This window comes from Oryctolagus cuniculus, chromosome 10, assembly GCF_964237555.1.
Source record: "Oryctolagus cuniculus chromosome 10, mOryCun1.1, whole genome shotgun sequence".
NCBI lineage: Eukaryota > Metazoa > Chordata > Mammalia > Lagomorpha > Leporidae > Oryctolagus > Oryctolagus cuniculus.
Window position 1 is genome coordinate 77,103,232 of NC_091441.1, and position 24,061 is coordinate 77,127,292.

General features: G+C 51.4%; 1 long non-coding RNA gene across 5 annotated transcripts in view; it reads right to left on the bottom strand.

Annotated features, from left to right (window-relative positions):
• Positions 1 to 19,898: 19,898 nt before the first annotated feature.
• Positions 19,899 to 24,061, bottom strand: part of LOC103349254 (uncharacterized) — a 29,182-nt gene continuing 25,019 nt past the window's right edge. For 2 of the 5 annotated variants that reach the window (XR_007921545.2, XR_517482.3), the window contains exons 2-4: positions 22,921 to 23,047; positions 21,702 to 22,508; positions 20,286 to 20,998 (exon numbers count right to left, since the gene is read on the bottom strand). This is a non-coding gene — a long non-coding RNA (uncharacterized lncRNA). The other 3 variants (XR_007921542.2, XR_007921543.2, XR_007921541.2) reach the window with 3 other exon arrangements.

Consider the following 24,061-nt stretch of genomic DNA (forward strand, 5'->3'; position numbering starts at 1 on the left):
ACGCTAGGGATTGTTTCTCCCGCAGGTTGCCAGTAAATCACTTCCTTCAACAGTCATCACCTTCGAATGTTCAGCCGTGGTCCCAGATGCTGTAATCTCTCTTGGCTTCCTCGGAGGCTCTGCAGAGAAGTTTCCCTGGAGTTCTTCCAGACTCCGAGTTGGGAACTTGTTCTCACATGAATTTAAGACGACGTCAGACTTCGGCTTTCAAAGGCATCACGGCTCACCTTTTCCGGGGCCTTCGGACAGGGGCGCCCGCGTTTTGGCTGGTGTTCTAGAGATGGGGTTCTGGGGTCTTGGAGTTAGAAGAATAACTCTGGGCCTTGGGATGATGATCCGCTGACATCATTTTCTCCAAGATTCTTCCTGAAGGAATTCCAGGAAAGAAAGACAAGCATTTACCTTAATTAGAAAGGGTGCAACATCTCCTCCAGCTGTTGGAGTTTTGTACGGCGATAACATCTCCCTTACTGAAAACTCCCCTCTGGTGTGAGCCTAGCTAAACCTCGTCCGTAAAGTGTCCACCGCACGCATGCAAACTACCTCTGGATGGGAGTCCCTCACCCTACGTTCAGGAATAGGCGCCCTCAACTCTGCACCACTGTGTTTTTGAGAGACAGTACAAAGAGCTAGATGATTCTAGAAGGTGTTGGTGTGTTTGTTAGTGAATTTGAATGTGGCTCTTATTTTCATCACCACTTAGTTGTTTCAACAAATGTGTGGTCCTTGGTGTAGACCAGCATGGGAGGAAAACATTTAATTGCCCATAATTTCCATTCACCAGGCTGAACTACAGTCTATGTGAAAGTGATGACTCTCTGCAGATGCACCGCCACACCCAGGCTCTGAACCCTCCCCTCCCCTCCTGCCATATTGTTTCCAAGCACATCTCAAAAGAACTGTCAGAGGGGGTGATGGGGGGAACTAGGCAGGGAGTTGGGTAGGAATAAATAAATAAAAATAAATAAAGCGAGGCTGGCGCTGTGGCGTAGCAGGTAAAGCCGCTGTCTGCAGTGCTGGCATTCCACATGGGTGCCGGTTTGAGACCCGGCTGCTCCACTTCCGATCCAGCTCTCTGCTATGGCCTGGGAAAGCTGTGGAAGATGGCCCTAACGCTTGGGCCCCTGCACTCACATGGGAAACCCAGAAGAAGCTCCTGTCTTCGGATCGGCGCAGCTCTGAGTATTGCAGCCAATTGGGGAGTGAACCAGCGGATGGAAGACCTCTCTCTCTCTCTCTCTCTCTGTAACTCTGACTTTCAAGTAAATAAATAAATAAAGCTGGAAGACTCTTTTCCCCCATAATTTCTGTACAGCACTGCATTGTGGCTCCACCCCCTTACCACTCAATGTAGGACACCTACTTTCCCATGATGCATCTGCGTCTCTAAGACCAGGAAGGAGGAGAGGCCAGGATGGCCACATGAAAGTGAAGCTCCACATGGAGGCGCCATGTAACTCCCAGGAAGCCTCGCGCAGGCTGAACTCCACCCTGTTTGTGTATTCAGTGAGGGCACCGCCATCATCCCTTAAGAGCTAACATGGAAGCAGCCCTTCGTTTGCTCCTGGCTCCTGGACTACGCTTTTGTGTGCTTCTCTGTCTCTCTCTCTCTCTCTCTCTCTGTCCTCACAGACAACTCCCGGGCCCCTCCTCATGATGAGCATCTCTCCCTGTGGGGCGGGCCATGCTTATGCAGCAATATGTAGTCACTTTCTCGCTCTTAAATCAATCTTGCTCTCACTTGTGCACCGTATTTATGACTCTGGTTTGAATTCTTATCTCTGTAGGGGCAAGAATTTGGCATAAAGATTAAAATATTTATGCCCATAACAGAACCACTGAGTGGAATCCAGACAATCTTATTGACACATTGAGGTTTGTGTCCTTGGATAATTAGCATAAAATCTCCACCATTTAACTTCAAAAAGTTCATGGAAAAGGCATATTGTGAGAAACTGCATGGATTTCCAAAATGTTTGGACAAAAATAAACTTGGATTAATTTATTACAACGTGTCTGAGCAGTATCAAGTGTAAGACGCTAAGAAGGATAAGATATTGGTTTGGAAGGAGCCCCTATCAAGCACAGGAATTTTGCTAAAATTTAAGCAAGTGCAAACATCAAATTTATGGTGAAGCTCCGGTAGAAGGATGTTGAAATCATTGACACTTGACAAAAGACAGTGCCCCAGATAAATCAGCAGTTTACAAATGTATAACTCATTTTAAGAAGGGGCGAGATGGTGTTTAAGATAAAATAAAGGGACCGACACTGTGGCATAGCAGGTAAAGCCACTGCCCACAGTGCTGGTAACTCATATGGGTGCTGGTTCCAGTCCCAGCTGCTCCACTTCCGATCCAGCTCTCTGCTATGGCCTGGGAAAGCAGTGGAAGATGGCCCAAGTGCTTGGGCCCCCGCACCCACATGGGAGACCCAGAAGAAGCTCCTGGCTACTGGCTTCAGATTGGCACAGCTCCAGCTGTTGCAGCCATCTGGGGAGTGAATCAGCGGATGGAAGACCTCCCTTTCTCTCTCTGCCTCTGACTCTCTGTAACTCTTTCAAATAAATAAATAATTAAAAAAAAAAAGATGAAATGAAGCCCATAGCAGTAGACTACCCAAAGTAATTTGCAACAACAACAACAAAAACTACCTTCTTTATGCCCTCATGGAAGAGAACTAATGATCCATAGCAGCAACAATAGCAGTCACCATTGACATCTCAATTGGTTCAGCTTACACTATTCTTCTCAATTTCTTTATTTTTAAAATGTATTCATTTAGGAGAGACAGAAAGACAAAGATCTTCCCTCTGCTGCTTCACTCCCCAAATGCTCATGACAGCTGGGGGCTGGGCCAAGGCCAGAGCTGGGTGCAGGATCCCAATGTCAGTGTGCCATCTGGGATCAGGAACTCAGTTCCTTGGGCCATCGCTGCTTTTCCCCAGAGTCTGCACGAGCAGGAAGCTGGAGTCAGGAGAGGGAGCAGGGTGTCACTCAGGTGTGGAACCTCGATATCTTGACCAATCTCTTCACTTCTAGGCCGAATGCCCACCTCAATTCACACAATTCTGACTGGGAGGTTAAAGAAGAGCAACTGCAGACAAGGGCAGAGCCTTGGAAATTTTAAACAAGTCGGATCAAAATCCTCAAAGCACAATTGAAGTGATGGCTACCAAGAGGAGGAAGTGGCTCAGTCCCAGCACAAGCGGATGGGTCAAGAGCAAAGGTTGCAGCACCTGCTTCCTTGGGACACTCAAAACATTTTTTCTTGCTGACTTTCCGGAGGGCCAAAGATTGGCAACTTTCTACTTGCTGTAATAGTTTTCGAGAAAGTGAACCAAAGCCTCAACAGAAAATCCCTGGAAAACTTTCACCGAGTTCTTTCCCACTCACTCCCCTCATCACACAAGGGCAATTATATGACAGGTTTGCTGGGAAATCATTAGGTACCCACCTTATAGTTCTAATGTGGCTCCTTCTATTTTTTTCTGTTTCCTAATTTTAAAAAATCTTCAGTTAATAATGTAAAAAAAGACTATCGACATGGTTAAATCCCCAGGACCCTCAATTCTGTAGGGATGTTATTAACGCTGGAAACATCACTTAAAAATGTGTCTCAGACTTGATGAAGTTGCTGTTGAGAAATGGAGTTTATATTTTAATCTTTATCTTTTAATTCCATTTTCAATCAACTGAAGTCTTCTCATATAGACCTCTTTTCACAAAGGCTGAAGTTGAGGGGGCCCAGCACTGTCCTGTAATCCTTCAACTATTTATCTGGCATATTCATATCATCATATCAGAGCTCCATGTGGATTAACTCAAAGTTGCCGTGAATAGCATTAACTTTTTAATTCATTCACTCGATGTGTGTGATGTTACGTTCTGTGACGAATATTCTATTCCTATTATGTACTAATTACTAGTATATAAAACTGGTGTTGTATTACTTCCCAGACAGCAGGCACCATTTTAATACCTTCTGTTTTAAGGGTACTTCAAAAAGTTTATGGAAAATGGAATTAAAATAAAATTTATTCTGGTGCTGAAAATTTTTGAAACCTATACAAAAGGTCTTCAAAAACTTTTTTTCTCTGTCTCCCAAATCATCAGAAAAGAACCTGTGGAAGCGTCTACTTAAAAGGACTATGCATGAAGGTGAGTGTTTGGCACAGGGGTTAAGTCGGCTTGAGATGCCTGCAATCCATATAGGAGTGCCTGGATCCAGTCCTTCCACTTCTGATCCAGCTCCCTGCTGGGAGGCAGCGGATGACAGCTCAAGTCCTTGAGTCCCTGCCTTTCACTTGGACACCCAGATGGAGTTCCGTGCGACTGGATTTGGCCTGGCCCCACCCCTACTATTGTGAGCATTTAGGAGAATGAACCAGTGCTTGGAAGAACTCCCTTTGTCTGTCTTTCAAATAAAAATGAAAATTAATAAATATTAAAAATAAAGGAAAAGGGTGATGTCATTGTGGCATGTGGTAAAGCCACTGCCTGCGACACCGGCATCCCAAATGGGCGCTGGTTCAGGTCCTGAAGCTCCACTTCCTATCCAGCTCCCTGCTGATGGTCTGGGGAAAAGCAACAGCATGGGAGACCCAGATGAAGCTCCTGGCTCCTGGCTTTGGCCTGGCCCCGCCTCAGCTGTTGAAGCTATCTGGGAAGTGAAACAGAGGATGGAAGATCTCTCTCCATCTCTCTCTCTCTCTCTCTAACTCTCACTTTTAAATAAATAAATAAATCTAAAAATAAATAAATAAAACAAAGGAAAGAGTAAAGGGAAAAGTAATAGCCCATTTTTAAAAATAAATAGTAATGTAAGGATTCTAATTTTTTGCATCAACATAAAGTTATCTTTTCATTCCATTTCCCACCCACTTTTCAGAGCACTCTCCTATTACCTCACTGAATCACTGTACGAATTCTATAGAGCAGATTCTACAACATGATCCACTTTTTTTTCAAAGAAGATTTATTTACTTTTTTTGAAAATCAGAGTTACAGAGAGAGAGAGAGAGAGAGAGAGGTCTTCCATCCGCTGGTTCACTCCCTAGTTGGCCTCATCGGCCAGAGCTGCGCCGATCCAAAGCCAGGAGCCAGGAGCTTCTTCTGGGTCTCCCACATAGATGCTGGGGCCCAGAGACTTGGGCCATCTTCCACTGCTTCCCCAGGCCACTGCATAGAGCTGGATTGGAAGTGGAGCATCCAGGACTCGAACCGGTGCCCACATGAGATGCCAGCACTGCATGGCGGCAGCCTTACCCACTATGCCACAGTGCCAGCCCCCCATGATCCCTTTTTACAGAGGGAAGGACCAAATCAAAGAAGAGGTGGATAAGGAGCTTCCCAGTGCTCCTACAGGTGGTGAGCACCAGCGCCATGCAGGACCCTAAATCGCTTGGGCTCAGCATCCGTGTTTTTTGTTTTTTGTTTTTTTTTTTTATTTATTTTTTTTTTATTTTAAAGAGGAACAGCCAGGACTAGAACCCGGCGCCTATATGGGATGCTGGCAACACAGGTGGAGGATTAGCCAAGTGAGCCACGGCGCCGGCCCCAGCATCTGTGCTTTTAACCATCAGCCTCTGCAGAGGTAAACACAGGATGCATTCTGCCCTCCAAGGTCTACAGCAGGGCTGCAAACACAAGTGCTGCCAGGGGCCAGGCAGCAGGCACAAAGAAGCAAGATGGGCTGGGGGGCTGTGGGGAAATGGAGCGCTGGATCCCCCTGGGGGTGGGGTGGCAGCTTGTTCACAGATCCAGCCCACTGTAGCCACCAGAGGAGACCGGCCCAGCATGGCGACCAGGTGCACCAATGCTTTGAGAGAAGCCAGAGAGAGTGAGAGAAAGAAGGATCTGAAATCTGAAATTTCTCGTTTAAACAAACAAACAAAAAGTACCATTAAGCAGGTAACTGCAAGCTGCCTTGGATCTAAGGGTCATCCGTTTGCCCATCCAAGCCCCATCCCACGGATATGCTGCCACCTGCCAAGGGGCGTCCAAGCTCTACGTGCTAACAAAGGCACGCTAGGGAAAAACTCCATTAATTGAGCATCGTGGAGAATGATGACTTCCACATGGCCTGGCATGGGAGCAGTGGGAAGAAAGGGCAGGATTTGTAAAAGTAGAGGGGAACCTCAAGGGCACGGCAGGAGACCGCGAATTCTCTTTGGCCACAGGGAGGGCTGGTGTCCATCAGGGCTGAGACGCAGTGGGCTGGCTGGGGGCGAGGCAGTGCTCTCTCAGGGTTGGGCTGAACAGCTCTGGGTCAGGTCGGCTGGGGAGAGGAGGAAACTAGAGGTCAGAAGTGAGTTAGCAACAGGACGAGGGTCAGAGGCAGAAGGGGTGAACGGTGGGCAGGCTCAGCTATGGGCCATTTCCAGACTCCAAGCCCAGGTGAGTCGTGCCATCGCTGGGCACTGTGGGGCTGGGAAAAGGGGAAACAGCTTGTGGGACACAGATCACAGCTGAGAGAGAATGGAGCATGGGACGGGTAAGTTTTGCTTCAGAAGGTAAAACGCTGCATTGGGGGATTTTATGATTAGCACAGCAAGTCCACACAGGCATTATGTGGCCAGCTCAGGACTGAAGGGCATAACATTGATGGTGCACCTGCTATGTCCCAGGCACATAGCAAGACCGGAAAGGTGGGGTCTTCCTCTCTTGGAGCCCTACATGCTAAGGCAGGAGGTTCCTGACTTAAATGAATTTTGCTTTGGGGCAGGTGTTGTGGCATAATAAATAAAGCCACTGCCTATGATGCCAGCAAACCACAGGGACACAGGTTCGAGTCCTGTCTGCTCCACTTTCAATCCAGCTCCCTGCTCATGCACCTGGGAAAGCAGCAGAGGATGACCCAAGTCCTTGGGCCCCTGCCACCCACATGGGAAACACAAGGATGCTCCTAGATCCTGGTTTCTGCCCAGCCCAGTCCTCATGGTTGCTGCCATGTGGGGAATGAACCAGTGGATGGAAGATTTCTCTCCATCTCTCTCTCTCCTTCTCTCTCTCTGTAATTCCGCCTTCCAGTTAAGTAAACAAATAAATCTTTGAAAAAAGAAAGACTGGTACAGTTTGAACAGGATCTGGTTCCACCAGTCATACAGGTGTTTAACCTCCCACGTCTTGTGTTACTGGCTAAGCGGTGAGAGGCAGACCCAGCAGAAGGTCTTCAGGTCTCTGAGAGCTTGCTCTCGGTGGATTTTCCTCAGGAGAGGGGTGACTACATAAGCCAGGCATGCTTCCTGCCTCCATGTCCTAAATCGCCACGTGACGGCCCCCTCGTCCAGCTCCCCCCAATTGCTCAACTAAGTGGGGTCCCCTGGTCTTGAACTGCATAGAGTATTTGGAAAACTTCCATATTGAAGAACATGTGTATATGACTGGTGTATTAGGATAGAACCGACAGAATCAGATATAAAAATAATAATAATGGGTTAACTCTGAAATACACTTTCTTCCTTCCTAAGGCCTCTCAGATATTTTATTTAAAGTCACAAAGATGGACTAATACCAGAACTCCCTGTAGGGTAGCTCACTTAACCTGCAGAACATCTCTTTGAGCTCGGGGCTCTGATTATCCTCAGCCTACAGGTGAGGAAGCTGCTGCCGAGGGATGCTGGGTAATCTGTGGGAGCTGTCAGAAGCAGCGATGAGGGCTGCAAAGACAGGCTTCCATCACTGCATGGTGTCTGTTGGAGACGGCTCTGGCCACAGGTGACGAAGCCCGCTCACTCACGGCGCTAACACTCCCACGTACGCGATCTTGGGAGTTGATTTATTAGATCACAACACTGGCAGACTTACCTTAGAACCTGGTTTATACAGCAAGCACGTAGCTCTTCTTAGAGTTAAAAATACCTTCATTTAATACTGCAGAGAGTGGGACCGTAGCTGTGATTAAGCTGCAGTCTCCAGTGCTGGCATCCCATGTGGGCACTGGTTCCAGTCTCAGCTGCTCCACGTGCAATCCAGCTTCCTGCTAATGCACCTGGGAAAGCAGCAGAAGATGCCCTAAGCACTTGGGCCCCTGAACCCATGTGGGAGACCTGGATGTAGCTCCTGGCTCCTGGCTTTGGATGGGTCCAGCTCTGGCTGTTGCAGCCATCTGGGAAGTGAACAAGGAGATGGAAGGCCTCTCTCTCTCTCTCTCTCTCTTTCTCTCTCTCTCTCTTTCTGACTTTGCCTTTCAAGTAAATAAATAATCTTTTTTTTTTTTTTTTTTTTGACAGGCAGAGTGGACAGTGAGAGAGAGAGACAGAGAGAGAAAGGTCTTCCTTTGCCGTTGGTTCACCCTCCAATGGCCGCCGCTGCAGCCGGCGCACCGCGCTGATCCTGGCAGGAGCCAGGAGCCAGGTGCTTTTCCTGGTCTCCCATGGGGTGCAGGGCCCAAGCACCTGGGCCATCCTCCACTGCACTCCCTGGCCATAGCAGAGAGCTGGCCTGGAAGAGGGGCAACCGGGACAGAATCCGGCGCCCCAACCGGGACTAGAACCCGGTGTGCCGGCGCCGCAAGGTGGAGGATTAGCCTATTGAGCCACGGCGCCGGCTAATAAATAATCTTAAAAAAAATACTGCACAGAGTATTCAAAAAATTTCCATAATGAAGAACATATGTATTTGACCCGGTATATTAGGATAGAACCAATAGAATCAGATATAAAATAACAACAATAATAATGGATTATATTCATATATTAACCTAATAGTAAAGATGTATTAAAAGGAAATGACCCACAAAGTACTAAAGTCTGAGCAGCCCCACAACCTGCCCTCTGCAAGCTGGAGAGACGCAGAGGGGCTGCTGGTGTACTTCCAGGGCCCCAGAGCTCGAGCGAGCCTGTGCTATGGATTTCAGCCTCAGTCTGCCGGCCTGGGAGCAGGGGCGCTGAGCACAGGAGATGGATGCCCTCCATCAGCTGTCAGGCAAGCAGTGACCTGCACCTTCCCCCTCCTGCTTGTTCCACTCAGGGTGGAGCAAATGGACGCCCACTCACGCCGGGGAGGGCGGCCTGCTTCACCCAGTACTGCGTCAAATGCTGGTCTTCTCCAGGAACATCTTCACAGACACAGCCAAAAGCAGTTTTTCACCAGGAAGCTGGGCCTCTCACCATATCTGAGCCCTGATGCCTGGCACCTGCAGTCGGCCATCACAGCTGGGGTGAGAAATCAAGTTGGGGCCCACCTGGGGTTGGGAAAGTCTGGGTTTTGCAGTCAGAGAGACCTGAGTTCGAATCCCAGCCTCACTAGTCTCTGGGTGTATGCTCCCGAGCAGGTCACTGAAGCATAATGAAAGCAAGGGCATGCCGAAGGGCAGAGAGGGTCCAGTGCCCACCCACCGGCAGCCAGCCAGAGCCAGCTGTGCCCAAAGCCAGCGCAACGACAGAGGCGGGTGGATGGTGGTTCTTGCGGAAGCTCTCCCGAACAGGAGAACTCGACAGGTCCCAGCAGGCGCCCCAGCGATGTTTTAGCGTAGGGTCTCGGAACACGGGTTAGAGAAAGAGCAAAGAGCTGCTTCGTTCAGCGTGGACTCTTGCATCTCGTGGACAAGGCTCATCTGTGGGACACGGTGGACAGCCAGGAAGGCAGACACGGTCCCTGCCCTCATTTATGCCAGCCAGCAGGGATCTTCACCACCTATCACTGGACACAGATTTGGAAAAGACTTCTTCCCAAACCCCGGTCTTCCCAAATGAAAACTTCATTGGAAACCTCTAAATAAAAGCTCTGAAATGTTATCATCGGACGTTTTTTCCTAACCATACAGTAAATGAGCGACTCGGACCTCAACCTGCAGGTAACTGTGCAACAGCTGCACACTGAAAAAAAAAAAAAAGACAAGAAATTCCACCAATGACGCGTCAGTCCAGCTGTGGCTGAGAAACTCTCCGAGTTTGATTTTGGCTCTCCGTGCCTCTCCCCAAGAAGGTCTGGATTCATTTTTGTGGCCGGGGCCAATGCCAACCGGCCTTTGGTTGGAAAGGAGTAGCCCTGACCTGATTTTGGTTTCAATGGTGAAGTGTGTGTGTCAACTGCGTAGACCCAGGTTGGGAGAGATCTTGAGCCTGAGGTCTTGACTTTGTATGAAGAAGGTTGTTGGCCCGGGCTGCAGGGGTCCAAGAGCCATGAAGCAGACTTCCTAGCGAGGCTTCTAAGGACTGCATCCCTCGAAATTGATGTGATGAAGTCCCCACCCCCAGTGTGATGGCCTTTGGTGATGGGGGTCTTTGCCCGGCACTCAGAGTTACATGGGGTCCAGAGGACAGCGCCTCAAATAGAATTAGCGCCCTGCTAAGAAGAGACATGAGGGTGCCTGCACGCTCTCGCTCCCTCTCCTTCCAACCATGCACGAAGATGTTACGTAAGCACACCACAATCGGTGGCCACCTACAAGCCAGAAAGCGAGCCCCCGTGCCTCCAGCCTCCCGAATGGTGAGGAAGCAGGTGAATGCTGTTTAAGCCACCAGTCCTGAGCTTTGCTTTGGCAGCCTGAGCAGACTAACAGAGAGGCTAGAGGGAAGGTTGGTCTCACCCTGACTGGAGAATGGCCCAGGACTGTGTCACCAACCCCAGCTCCACCATCAGACCTGGCCTCGGGCTGGTCAACGTGGTCACGTGGCCAGGCAGTGACTACAGAGAGACTTTAAGGCCTGATACAGATGCCCGCCATGGGCTCTCGAGAGGACACTAAGGGTATCTGAGGTGGGATACTCACGGGCCTTATGGGGTGGCGCTCAGTGACTCTGGCCCTGCCCACTGGGACATCCCAAACCACCTCCATGTATTTCCAAACCCCTAGGGGGCAGGTGCTCTGGCTGCTAATTGCAACAACTGGAATGCCCAGAGTGCAGGATGCTAACCACTTTGCTTCATTACCAGCCTAACCGGTAGGGTTTTTTTTTTTTTAAGATTTATTTTTTTTTATTTGAAAGAGTTACACAGTTGGAGAGGCAGACAGAGAGAGAGAGAGAGAGGTCTTCCATCTGCTGGTTCACTCCCCAATTGGCCACAACGGCCAGAGCTGTGCCGATCCAAAGCCAGGAGCCAGGCTTGCTTCTTCCAGGTCTTCCATGCAGGTGCAGGGGCCCAAGGACTTGGGCCATCTTCCATGACTTTCCCAGGCCATAGCAGAGAGCTGCATAGGAAGTGGAGCAGCTGCGACTTGAACCGGCACCCATATGGGATGCTGGTACTGCAGGCGGCGGCTTTACCTGCTATGGCACAGCACCGGCCTCACTCGTAGAGTTTTAAAGCCGGCACAATGGTCAGAGCTGCCCAGCTGAAGCCCAGAGCTCTCCACTACTTCGGCATCCTGTGAGAGACTGTCCTCCTGCCGTAGCATCTCCAGAGCCAAAGGCTGCGAGCAGTAGGGCTGATCTCCAGGCCCCAGCAGGGCAGAATGGCACGTGTCCAATGGGCTTTCAGTCCGTGTTGTACCTTGAGAGGCTCTTTAATTGAATTCTTGCCTCCAGACAAAATTAATTAAACTTCGGGAGAGTGCCAACATTTTTCCCTGGCCGACCCTTTCCCATTTATCTTCATCCCTGTTCTCAAAAATAACTTCTTTAATCAGTCTTGACACAATTGGTAGCAGCGCCTACTGGCCTTGAACCCACATGATGGCCCTAAGGGGCCACGGAACACACGGTGCCTTGGAGGTTCAGCTCTGCCCTGGGAGAACAGGATCCGGTCCTACCTGTGCCCTTACTGGTCGTGTAACCACAGGCAATCTGCATTTTTTGGGATCAGCATTGTGGGGCAGCCAGTTAAGCCACCCCTTAGAACATTGCCATCCCATCCCAAAGCACCAGTTAGAGTTAAAAAAAAAAAAAGCTCCTATCTCCTTGGGGTTCTTGGGAAGATAAAGTAAAATTTCTGGGATTCAAGGGTTAGCAAGCAATAATTATCGCTCTGAAAGTCTCCTGGTACCATCCACCCCTCGGCTTCCTCAAAGAGCAAAAATTCTCTCAAGTGTCTTCTCCATTATTTAAAGCTCCAGTTGAAAAAGCAAACATGAGGGAGCCTGCGGAGAACAGAAGTTACGTGCTATTGGTCTTTGCGTCTCTGACCTGGAGCCTGCAGGCCGTGAGCACTGGGTGTTGACCCAGCAGCGCCAGGGGCCGCGTGAAGTCTCCATGACAGCAGCTGCAGAAGTTGCCCAAGCACTGCCCGGGCCTTGGAGCATGGCCAGAGTCACCTACGCAGACGTGAGGTCACATTTCATCCTCACAGTGACCCTGGAAGGTCAGCCGTGCTATTTTACCGCCCTTCTACGATGGGGAGACCTGTGCTCAAGGTCGCACAGTTTGCAAAGATGACCTTGGAGAAAGACAAAGTCGCTTGAGAAGGGGACTCTGTGCTGTCGCTGGGAGTCTTGCCTGATATCAGCTCCCGGAGGCTGGGAGGGGTGGGTGGTGGGCAGTGGGAGATGGGGCGGGGAGGGGGCTTTCTCCCGAGAGCCATCACACAGAATGTCATCTGGTCTCAATATCCACTCTGGTTGTCCTCCGGGGCAGTCTTCCAGCCTGACACATGTGCTCAGGCTGTGGGCCAGGAGCTAGATTTATCCGCGAGCCCAGGGTTCAAACAGGTACATAAATTACACACCTACAGCCTCATTCTTCAGTTCAGCCTGACACAGCACAGTGTCACGCGCTGTTCACTCCTGGTCCTAGGCTGGCTGGCCTTGTGTAGGCCTCTGGCTCCTACCCCTACCCCGGGCAGCAGGCACCTCGTAAAAGGCGACTCTGGCAAGTTCTTGCACAGCTTTTTGTCCTGTTTTGTTTTGTTTTAATTTTTTAACACTGATTTGAAAGGCAGAGTTACAGAGAGAGAGAGAGAGAGAGAGAGGGGTAGATATACAGAGAGAGATTTTTCCATTTGCTGGTTCACTCCCCAAATGGCTGCAATGGCTGGGGCTGGGCCAGGCTGAAGCCAGGAGCCAGGAACTCCATCAGGGTCTCCCACCTGGGTGCAGGGGCCCAAGCATTTGGAGCATCTTCCGGTGCTCTCGCAGGAGCATTAGCAGGGAGCTGCATCGGGAGTGGAGCAGCCAGGACCCCAGCAGCCTTCTGTGATATGGGATGTGGGGGTCACAGGTGGCATCCCCCGGCCTCACCCTCCCTCTCCTGTACTTCCCCTTGTCCTCAACGTGAAGGCCAAGCCTGGGATAGTGACTGACAAAGCCCTTGAGGCTCAGATTCCAACCCACCTCCCTTGTCCCCAAGCACCTTCCCTGTGGGCCTTCGTGTGTCCCCAGGGAGCGGCTGCTGTGTTGATTCCCCCCAGCACTGCCTCCACGGCCCCAGGGTGAGTTTCCTTAACTGTCAGTGACCCGTTGCTCAGTGGGCGGAGCGCTTGTGTTCCCCATGAGAATCCTCAATTTTAGGACTGGGTGAACACTGGCCAGCTCTTCACTGAGTCACTTTCTTTTTTCTTTTTAAGATTTATTTATTTATTTAAAAGGCAGAGTTACAGAGAGTAAGAGTCAGAGAGAGAGAGAGAGAGAGAGCGAGAGCGGTCTTCCACTCGCTGGTCACTCCCCAGATGGCTGCATTGACTGGAGCTGCGCCAATCCAAAGTCAGGAGCCAGGAGCTTCTCCTGGTCTCCCATGCGGGTGCAGGGCCCAAGGACCTGGGCCATCCTCCACTGCCTTCCCGGGCCACAGCAGAGAGCTGGATTGAAAGTGGAGCAGCCAGAACTTAAACCTGCACCCATATGGGATTCTGGCACCACAGGTGGTGGTGGCTTTACCCACTCCGCCACCGTGTCAACCCAAATAAATAAATCTTTAAAAAATAAAGAAGCAGCCATCGGTAATTGCCAGTGGACAATGGTTCCTCCCTGCAGCAGGTATTTTGCATTTTGTCATTTCTGCACAAGTCTAAGAAGGAAGAGTGTCCCAGTCCAATGAGGGAGGAAACAGATCCAGAGAAGTTGAGCAACTTGCGTGGGGTCACACAGGAAACAGGGGCAGGACCTTAGCTCAGGTCTCACTTCCCTGCGTTAATACTTATGTCCCAATCAGAGCGAAGGAGGCCATTTTTGCTCAGCCAAATGGCTCCCTGAGGGTGCTTCCAAAGGTTCATTAGAAAACGCAATTAAAAGATATTAAAAGATAAGCTTATTTTGGTGCAAAAAGCTTCTTTTTTTTTTTTTTTTAATGCCTGCAGCTTTTTCATCCTGTGAAACTTTCTGTAGACCCCTGCGCCTACTCTTTTCCTTATGGTCACCCACTCGTGGTTTTCACACCTCTGGGAAGGCTCTCTTGATGTCTAAAGAACCCACCGCTGTGTTTGCATCCAGAGGGGCCTGGAAACAGCAGGTGGATGGGTTTCACAAAGGGAACGACCACGGGCACTGGAGTCGGAACCCACCCCCCGGATAGCCAGGACCGGGTCAGGAGTCTAACTGGACCATTTCTTGAAGCTGCCTTCAAACACGCCTGCATTAGGAAACCACACTCCTCTCACTGCTCGGGGATGGGAAATATCTGACTGCCGAGTTCTTTCTAACAAGGAACATTTATCTATTTTTTTGTTCAAGAAAATTTATTTTTTTTTGCTAAATACCGGCATATATTTGGGGGATTTAATTGCTGTAAATATATGGAAATAGGACCACTTGGGTTATATGTTACCAGTTGCCAGTTTCTCATGCACTTAAACAATCTGTCTGCTCTCAAAGTATGACAGTTGGCAGGGAACCTTGGGCATATGAGAGATTGGGATTGTTTTCAGACACTCGAAAGCAGCCTTCGGATCGGCGCTGCTGCACGCGGCTAAGCTCCCTCCTCTGCCCGCCTTCTACCCCGGCCCGGCCCGCTGGAGTCTTCTGCGTGGAGCACTCCCTTGGGTGTGTTCCAGGGGAGTGGCATTCAATCCATTGCGCCTCCGCTCTGGGTGGCTCACGGCTGCTCTCCCCGCGTGCCGGGAAGACGTCAGCTGCTGGGGGGGAAGGGGGGAGGCGGCGAGGCGTGGGAGACCCAGGAAGCGACTCTATTTCCTAGCAACCGAGGAAAACGGTTCCTCCTCTGTCAGCAGGAATGCTCAGATTTATGTACACTACAAATGCCCGTTATCACCATAATAAACCATATATTTGCAGGCGGTATTTACAGCCAAATGATCGGGGCACTTCATCCTGGCAGCCTCCAAGCTGGCAAGTTTCCCATTTGGAGCCCCCAAAAAATACGATTAGGTGGATCTGAGGACTAATTTAGCGAACAGCAGTGCCTGACAAAGCTCCTAACCGCCCAGTGATGAAGGGAGATTACTGATACCATTAATTGAGTGGTTGTAAAACCCCAGTGAAGTCAGACGGCAGTCAGGTCCATTCCCGAGTTACTACACTATTAAAAGTATTTCTGGCCATAAAATAAACAGACAAAAAGCATCCTGAGCAGGCTGGTGTGGAAACCTACGCGGAGAGCGGCGGAGGCTTTGTCACAGCAATTAGCGCTTGTGATGAGCTGCGGTGGAAATTCAAGAGTAATTTACGGCAGTGCTCGGGCAAGAGAGAGGCGCTGGCCACGGCTCTGCGGACAGGTGGGCGAGGTGTTTGTCATTTCAACTGCCCAAAGTCACCTCCAGCCCAGGCTTTCTTGGGACTGGTAAAGGTAAGATCCGTAAAGCTACCGATGCACGGAGCTTCAGTGTCCCCCAGAGAATGGGCTGGTTAAGGAGACTTGGGGCTCTGAAAGACCCTACAATGATCTGTCCCCATCTCCCCCTCCCGCCAACCTGGACCCTTCGTGCCCTGGACTACCAGTGCCTGGGTTCATGCCTTAGTCTCTAACCTCTCCTGGGATGCTGTCCTGCTCACCCCGCCTCCTCCCTGCCTTTTCCCTGCTACTGCTTCCAGCTCACTGCACTGACCTGTTAGTTCCTGGGGAGCTCACAGAATATGATGGGTCATCCGGGCCACGGAGCATGCCACGCTTTGATCCCCTGCATGGGGAGCATGCAGGGAAGTCGGAGCGAGAGTACGTAAGAGCCTGCCACTGTGCACAAGCACCAAGAGCACTATTTGGGGAGGAATTCTGTCATCAAGAAGGCCTTCCTGGGGTCAGCGCTATGGCGCAGTGGGTTAATGCCCTGGCCTGAAGCGCTGGCATCCCATATGGGTGCCGGTTCTAGCCCCAGCTGCTCCCCTTCCGATCCAGCTCCTTGCTAACGCACCAGGAAAGCAGCAGATGTCCCCAAGTACTTGGGCCCTGCCACCTGCTTGGGAGACCTGGGTGGAGTTCCAGGTTCCTGGCTTTGGCCTGGATTATCCCTGGCTATTTTGGCTGTTTCAGGGGTGAACCAGCAGATGGAAGTCCTGTCTCTCTCCCCTTCTCTCTTTCTGCTGTCACTCTGACTTTCAAATACATAAACTAGAAATCTAAGCAGTCTTCCTTTTTTTTTTTTTTTTTTTTTTTTTGGACAGGCAGAGTTAGACAGTGAGAGAGAGAGACAGAGAGAAAGGTCTTCTTTCCGTTGGCTCACCCCCCAAATGGCTGCTACGGCTGGCACGCTGTGCCGATCCGAAGCCAGGAGCCAGGTGCTTCCTCCTGGTCTCCCATGTGGGTGCAGGGCTCAAGCACTTGGGCCATCCTCCACTGTCTTCCCGGGCCACAGCAGAGAGCTGGACAGGAAGAGGAGCAACCGGGACAGAATCCGGTGCCCCAACCGGGACTAGAACCCGGGGTGCAGGCGCCGCAGGCGGAGGATTAGCCTAGTGAGCCGCGGCGCCAGCCAAAGTAGTCTTCCTGTTGAGAGGTGCAGAGGCAGCCATGAAGTTGGCTGGTGGGCATCACGCCGATCTCACCTCTGGGTGGATCAGGAAGGGGACCCAGCCTTGTCCAGGCTCTCATGACCAGCCAGGAACAGAAATCACATCCCTGGCCCGTGCTCCCATGGGCTGAGCAAGAGAACTCTCGGAAACGAGTATCAAATTTCTAAACCCTAGAGGTGCACCAGGGTCGGCATCCCTGGACTGATGGGAGCTTTGCAGACTCTGCTTTGAGAATGATCCACAACACACAGCTTTATCAAAGGAAAACGAATCCTCCACGCACGGCCAGCAGCTGGCTCACAGCTTCGGACAGGGCAACTGAGGACTGTATCACCAAAACTTGAGTCTTTCCATCGTCTTCTGGTTCCTTAGCCTCGTCTCAAAGTAACTCAAAGTTTGGTCTCTGGACCTGTAGCATCAGCCTTCCCAGGGAGCAGGTGAGAAACCTAAATTTGTGGACCTCATCCCAGACCGACTGGATCAGAATCTGCTGCCTAACAAGATCCGAGGGGTTTCCTCTGCACATAAAACACAAAATTGTCACAGGACAAGCTTCAGCCAAGGTGCTTGTTGAAAAAACAGTACCACCAACCCCCCTCCCCGGTCCCTCTCTGGAGATCCCCAAGGTGTTGGTTTTAGGGCGGGCCTGGGTGTTTGTGTAGGAGAGTGATGCCCACGGGAATGGCTTGTCCGGAGGGAAGCTCGGGCTCTCTGCTCTCACCCAGGTTTGCAGTCCTATCTGAACATTGCGATCACCAGGCGGCAGCTAGTTTAGCCGTCACCTGGGATACCAGATTCCACATCAGAGCACCAGTTGGAATTCTGGAAGCTCTGTTTCTGATCCAGCTCTCTGCTAATGCACCTGGGAAAGCAGCAAAAGATGGCCCAAGTGCTTGGACCTCTGCCACCCATGTGAGAGACCCAGACAGAGTTCCAGGCTCCTGGCTATGGCCTGGCCCAGGCCGGGATGTTACAGCCATTGGAGGGGGGGGTGAACCAGCAGATGATCTCTCTCTCTCTCTGCCTTTCAAATAAATAATAAATCTAAAAAATAAGAATACAAAAATAAAACCATACAAGGGTACTTTCATGGAAAATGGAATTAAAAGATAAATTTATTTGGGTGCAAAACATTTTTGAAATCATTGCATAGGGTCTTCAAAAAGTTCATGAAAATGCAACTTATAAAAAAACTGCATGAATTTTGATTTTTTTGCAGCAGAATAAACTTACTGCTTACTTTCTTTTTCCCAGAAGCTCTCTGGGTATTCTCGTACTGAGGATGGCCCTGTCAGTAACTGCACTCCCAGGCAGCTCCAACTTTGCTTAGCTTCTCCCCTGCCCCACCCCACCCAGGTGATTAGACCACAGCCTCCATCAGTGGCTTTCAGAAATGGAGGTTTGCATCTGACACACACACCACCACCACCACCCCCAGCTATTAACCGGAAGATGTTTGGGAACGCAGAATCCCTGCCTCCACATGCTGGCCTTGGGGGCCTGGTTCTAGAGGGCCTGGGCCTGGCCCTGCCACTGAGACCATCCAAATCCCAGACCCTCTGGGAGCCTCCAGACTATATTCTGAGTCACACAAATCGTGCTGCGGCTCGATGGAGCTCAGAACACGCTGCCCCAAAAGCTGATACCTTGGTACGTTGAATATTTGAGCTGAAGGAGCTTGAGAAATGGCAGGTGCATGAAGGGACCCTGGTCTTCCCCAGGCCCCTCTGGGAGAGCTGCCCTACCCTGGTGCTGCGAGGAAGGTACATTCTTGTCTTCAAAGACACAGGGACCCCAAGAGGGATCTGAACGAGCAAGCCTTGCCGAGTTTCCCCAGCTGATGAGCCGCCGCTTGGCCCTTTCCACTCCTCACCAAACCCAGGATGAAAGCACTGGGGTTTAACTATTTGTTCCGATCTCTGTTTCCTTATCGAGGCTCCTGGGTCATGTAAAACTCATATTAAATAAATGTGTATGCTTTTCTCCTGGTAATCTGTCTTTGTCAATTTACTTTTCAGACCGAGCCAGGGATCCTAAGAGGGCGGAAGGCAAGATCAGCTTTTCCCTTCCTTCCTTCCTCCCTCCCTTCCTTCTCTGCAGGTTGGGTTCCCCGGGGAAGCCGTCTCTGCGATGGAGAGGAGCCAGCGGGAAGTTTATTGCGGAGTTCTCTGGGGGCCGACCTCTGTGGAAGGGGAGGCGAAGGAAGCCACCTAGGCAGAGGGAGAAGTCGAGCCACCACGCAGTCACAAGAAGGGCTCAGCCAACCGAGCCGGGAATTGAGCCCATTCAGCGTTATCTGAGTAGAGGCTGACGGGGCAGGACTTTGCACTGCATGGCGATCAGTCACTGGGCGCAGCTCCCCCTGAGGGCATGCCCAGAAAACGCCACGGGGCACTGCCTGCTGCCAGCTGTTTGTATTAGTTGGGGCCTGCAGTGCCTCCCCTCCCCCCCGTAGGGGGTTCCTCAGAGCCTTCACACTGCTTACAAACACCGAGCCCCTTTACTGCGGAAAGTGCTAGCTGGCAGGAGTTTAGACAACCACGGTTTTGCACCACTCTAGCCTTGGCCTCGAGAAAATAGGGGGAGAGCTGGGGCTGCACCAGGGGAGATGGCAACTGGGCCGGCCCCATCCCCATGTTCGGATCAGGTACTGAGTACTGGGCATCTTATGGTTGATGATGGCTCCGAGTGTCTCTGAAATCCTTCAGCATAGCTGGTGTGATTTTAGGAGTTTCCTGAATCTAATAGAACCAGCAATGCTGAGCAGCGCAATCCCGAAGGGAAGCCGGGAGTCCGTTCCTGCTTCTTGCTGCAAGCCCTCTCGTCTCCACACCTGGAGCAACCCCTCGTTTTGCTAATTAGCCTCCGTAACGTCAGAGGCACGATCTCTCTCTCTCTCTCTCTCTCTCTCTCTCTCTCTCTCTGTGTGTGTGTGTGTGTGTGTGTGTTTAAATATTGGCCTGTTGACTGCTTGATGAATGTTGGAAATGAGTCCCCCTTGGTGGAAGTGAAGATTTTCACAAGCTAGGCATTGGCTTAAATCTTTGAAAGGCATACCACATGTTTCTTTCTTTCTTTCTTTTTTTAAAATATTTATTTATTTATTTGGAAGTCAGAACTACACAGAGAGAGGAGAGGCAGAGAGAGAGAGAGAGAGAGAGAGAGAGAGGTCTTCCATCCGCTGGTTCACTCCCCAATTGGCTGCAACGGCCGGAGCTGTGCTGATCCAAAGCCAGGAGCCAGGAGCTTCTTCTGGGTCTCCCATGCGGGTGCAGGGGCCCAAAGGAGTTGGGCCATCTTCTGCTGCTTCCCCAGGCCATAGCAGAGAGCTGGATCAGAAGTGGAGCAGCCGGGACTCAAACCAGCGCCCATATGGGATGCCAGCACTGCAGGCAGTGGCTTTACCTGCCACGCCACAGCACGGGCCCCGATACCATGTGTTTTCAGGAACAGGATAAGAGAATCCAAGGATGTCTGTAGACTTTACCCTAAAAAAATCACAGGCAAAATCACTTAACACCCCACAAAGGAAGCTTTTCATGCCACGGAGTGGTTGCAGCACGATAGGTCACATGGGCAGCCTTTGCCCTTGCTTGCTGGCAGGTGAACAATTGGGAAATCTTGTGTGCGGTAGAGTTCCTTTCTTTGAAAGGCTTCGTGCCGAGTGGCTAACCCTCTGCACCTCAAACTTCTTCTGTATCTGCCCTGTTGGGGCCACCAAAGAACCCGGGAGTTGTCGCTCAGCCACACTGGTGGGTTTGTGGCTGGGCACTGTGCCAGCTGCTGCTTGCATGTATTTCATTTGATGCCCATCGAAACCCTCGGAGGTACATCCCGTTTTTTTCTACCTGTTTTATGAGCGAGAGATCCAAAGCTCAAAGTGCTTGAATAGCTTGCCCACCGTCCTCACAGCCAACCCAACCAGAGTTTGGATCCAGGCCCTGTGTTCTTTATGTCTGGTGCACAGTGCCTGCCGTGAGGCTGCCTGGGAAGGCAGAGGGGGAAGTGCAATGGGCCTGGGGCTTCCTGGTGGACGGCTCCCTCTTCCCCTATCCCCGTGGGCTAACCTGGCAGCGTAGAAGTAACCCCGCTCGCGTGTCAGTGTGGCTCGCCTCTAGAAGTCCCAAGCCAGTTCCCTCCTCTTGTGTTCCTTTCGTTTCCCCAATGCGAACCTCGTTTCTGTTCATCAGGCTGGTCAACAGGCCAACACTCTCAGCCACTAAATAAAGAGACAGGTAAAAATAGAGCAAAACTCATTTCTAACCCAATGGAGTCTATGACCTGGCTCCGGCTCCTGCTCTGTCATGCACCGTCCAGGGGCCCTCAGCAAGTTTCTTTTAACTTCTTCCAGGCTTTGCTTCCTTGCTGTACAAAGGACGTCGTTCCTCCTGAGGATTTTTGCACTGTATGCATGTGTTTTAAGAAGTATAAAGTAGGAAACCGAGGAATAATAAAAATTGGCTAAAATGCCCGCAGAGGAGGTGACTGCCTCCCACGCGAGAGCATCAGCAAGTGTGGGCTCTCTGGGGCTCTGTGTGAGCAGGCGTGCGAGGAGAGGGCTCAGGAATCAGCCTGCGCGGGTGGAGAACTCAGCGCTGCCCCCACGCTACCCCGCCACCCACACGTGCACACAGCCCTGTGCAGCTCCAGCTTCGCTGGGTCTCGGCTGTCCCCCCGGGGCCTTCTGGCCACAGGAGTGCGTGCAGCCCGCACCCCGGCTAGGCTGGAAGTGCCCCTGGCTGTCGCGCCTTCCAAAGCCTGCTCCTTGTGGGCTCCCCACGGTGCCCAGAGGGCCTGAGCCTCAGCTGTGCACGGAGATGACGCTCTCACCAACACACCCTGCTAGCATCCTTCCCTCCCGTTTCCCTTCCTCACCCCCTTCCAGTGCTCCCTGGGACCACTTCCCAAATGGCTGCACTCACATTCTTGCTTCTGGGCCTGCTGCTGTGGGAGCCAGCTCGCCTGATGCAGCTGCCCTCCCCCGTCACCGGCCAGCTTCGATCTTGGACGGAAGCCCCAAGTCCTCCCAGGGCTTGGCTGGAACCTAGAGATGCAGGCAGAACTAATGTCGTGGGCCAGTTGTGAAGATCCCAGAGCATACTCTGTAGATAGTTTAGAACAGCACGGGGCATACAGTAGGCACTCAATCAATGTTATTATTGCTCATTAGCATTATTGATAGCACCTGCGATCTCCTTGGCTGAGTCCAAATCCACTTGGAGAGCTCTTGGCTCTCGGACCTCAGACTTAATCTGGCCAAGTCCCCATGGTTATCTCAGGGAATCTAATTCATTTCTTCACTTAACATATATTTAGCAAATATCGACTGAACACCTGTTGTGTTGAAGACTCGGTGCTTGGGTGGCTCTATAGAATAAGATGGAAGTCACTGTCTCCAGGGACTTAAGACACGGCCACACACAGCTATAGCCTAGGGGAAACTGTGATAAGTGCTCTACTGTATGTGCCAATAAAGTGAGCACAGAGGGTGGAGGGAATTCTGTGTGGTGTGGAGGAGGAAGTTTCCTTTGATCCGGATTTTTATTATTATTATTATTATTATTATTATTATTATTAGTGGGTGGAATTTCAATAGAAGAGATGGAGGGAACAAGATACAGTCAGTAGAGGGAGGAGGAGTTATAAACACGTAGGAGGAGCCTGGTACTCTGCAGAGTTAACGGGAGTGCCATTGGATTGATGACCATTCATCTCTCGGAGAGCAGACTCTGCAAAAAAAAAAAAAAAACATAGATTATCCCTAATGCTCACATGTGTGTAGGATCTGCTAGCTACTGAGGGAGGTGTGCTACATGTGTAAACTCATTAAAGTTCTATTTATTTTCATCTAGTTGAATGGCTGAGGAGAGAGAGGGGGAGAGAGAGAGAAACAGAGATCTCCCACCTCAGTTTACTCCCCAGATGCCTGCAAGAGTCAAGGCTTGTCCAAGCTGAAGCCAGGAGTTCGACTTGGGCTGCCATCTGCTGCCTCGCAAATGCACATTAGCGGGAGGTTAGATCAGAAGCGAAAGTCCCAGGACTCCGGCAGGCATTGCCATATGGGACGCTGGAGTCTCAAGTGGCAGCTTAACCCACTGCGCCCCCACGCAGCGGCCCCGTGCTGACTCCTTGAATCCTCACCTTCGACATGGTCACACGATTCTCTCTGCTTCACCCACAAGGGCGCTGAGGCTGCAGGGGTGATGCCAAGTGGTGGCAGAGCTGTGCCACTCTACGCTGCCTCCCAAGTGTGGCGCCTTTGCGGGACCTTGAGAGAAAACATTGCCATCATGTAGAGAGGACTTGCAGGAGAGACTGAAAGAAAGCCCTGGAACCCCAGAGAGGAGGCCCATTGAGGCTAGATGGTTCTGGAAGTCCTGGGTCACCATGACGACACACGCCTTCGCCTGCCCACGGCCACAGGCTCCCAGTCCCCGGCTTTGCCTCTGCACAGGGTTCGCCTTGCTACAGTAACTGCAGGGGCAGCACCAGGGCTGGTGGGGGCTGTGGTTTGGTGCTGGGACCCATAGAGCTGGAGCAAGGGCACGTGTTTGTCCCTTTGAACTTGGACCCCCAAGGGCCTGGGAATAGGGGCTGACCCTGCTAGTCTGCTCGGAATCAAAGCAGGGCAGGCTTGCCCTGTTTGTTTCGGCTCCTCCAGGAGGGGAGCGGGGAGGAACGTGCAGTGGTTGCTGATTGCGCCGTGCCCGTGTGGGAGCCCAGTCAGTATTTTCCTACCCGTGCTGAGTGGACGCAGAGGGGGTCTCTGGGGCCAGGAGCAGCACTGCGGGGAGTCTCTGGTCTCTGAGCAGGGCTTGTCGGCAGCGACCAAAGCTGCCAGCTGACATGTTTTATTTGGCCTGCCCGGTGTTTAAAAAAAAATGTTAAGTAAATGCTGACATTTTTCAAAGGGGATGATTGTACATTCAATTCTACATTTCTGGCTTGTATCAAAGACAGGGAAGACCCCATACCCGAGCCCCGCAGATCAACAGCCAGGGGAGCTTAGCAGGGGCTGCCCTGGGGAGGGGGTCCCTCAGCTCTGTGACCTCTGGCCTCCCTGGGAAAAATGCCAGGAGGGGGCACCTTGGACTCAGCAGGCAGACCAGGGGGCCTCTGGGTGTGGAGGGTCAGGGAGGGGTGGCCAGCATGGGGCCCCCAGGGCGAGTGGGGCTAATGGCGGATTAAGCTGCCCATTAGGAAGCCATTAGCGCACGGCGTGTTGCGTGGCGGGGTAGAGAGAGGCTGAAGCTGGAGACAGGCTCCTGGAGTGCTCCATCCA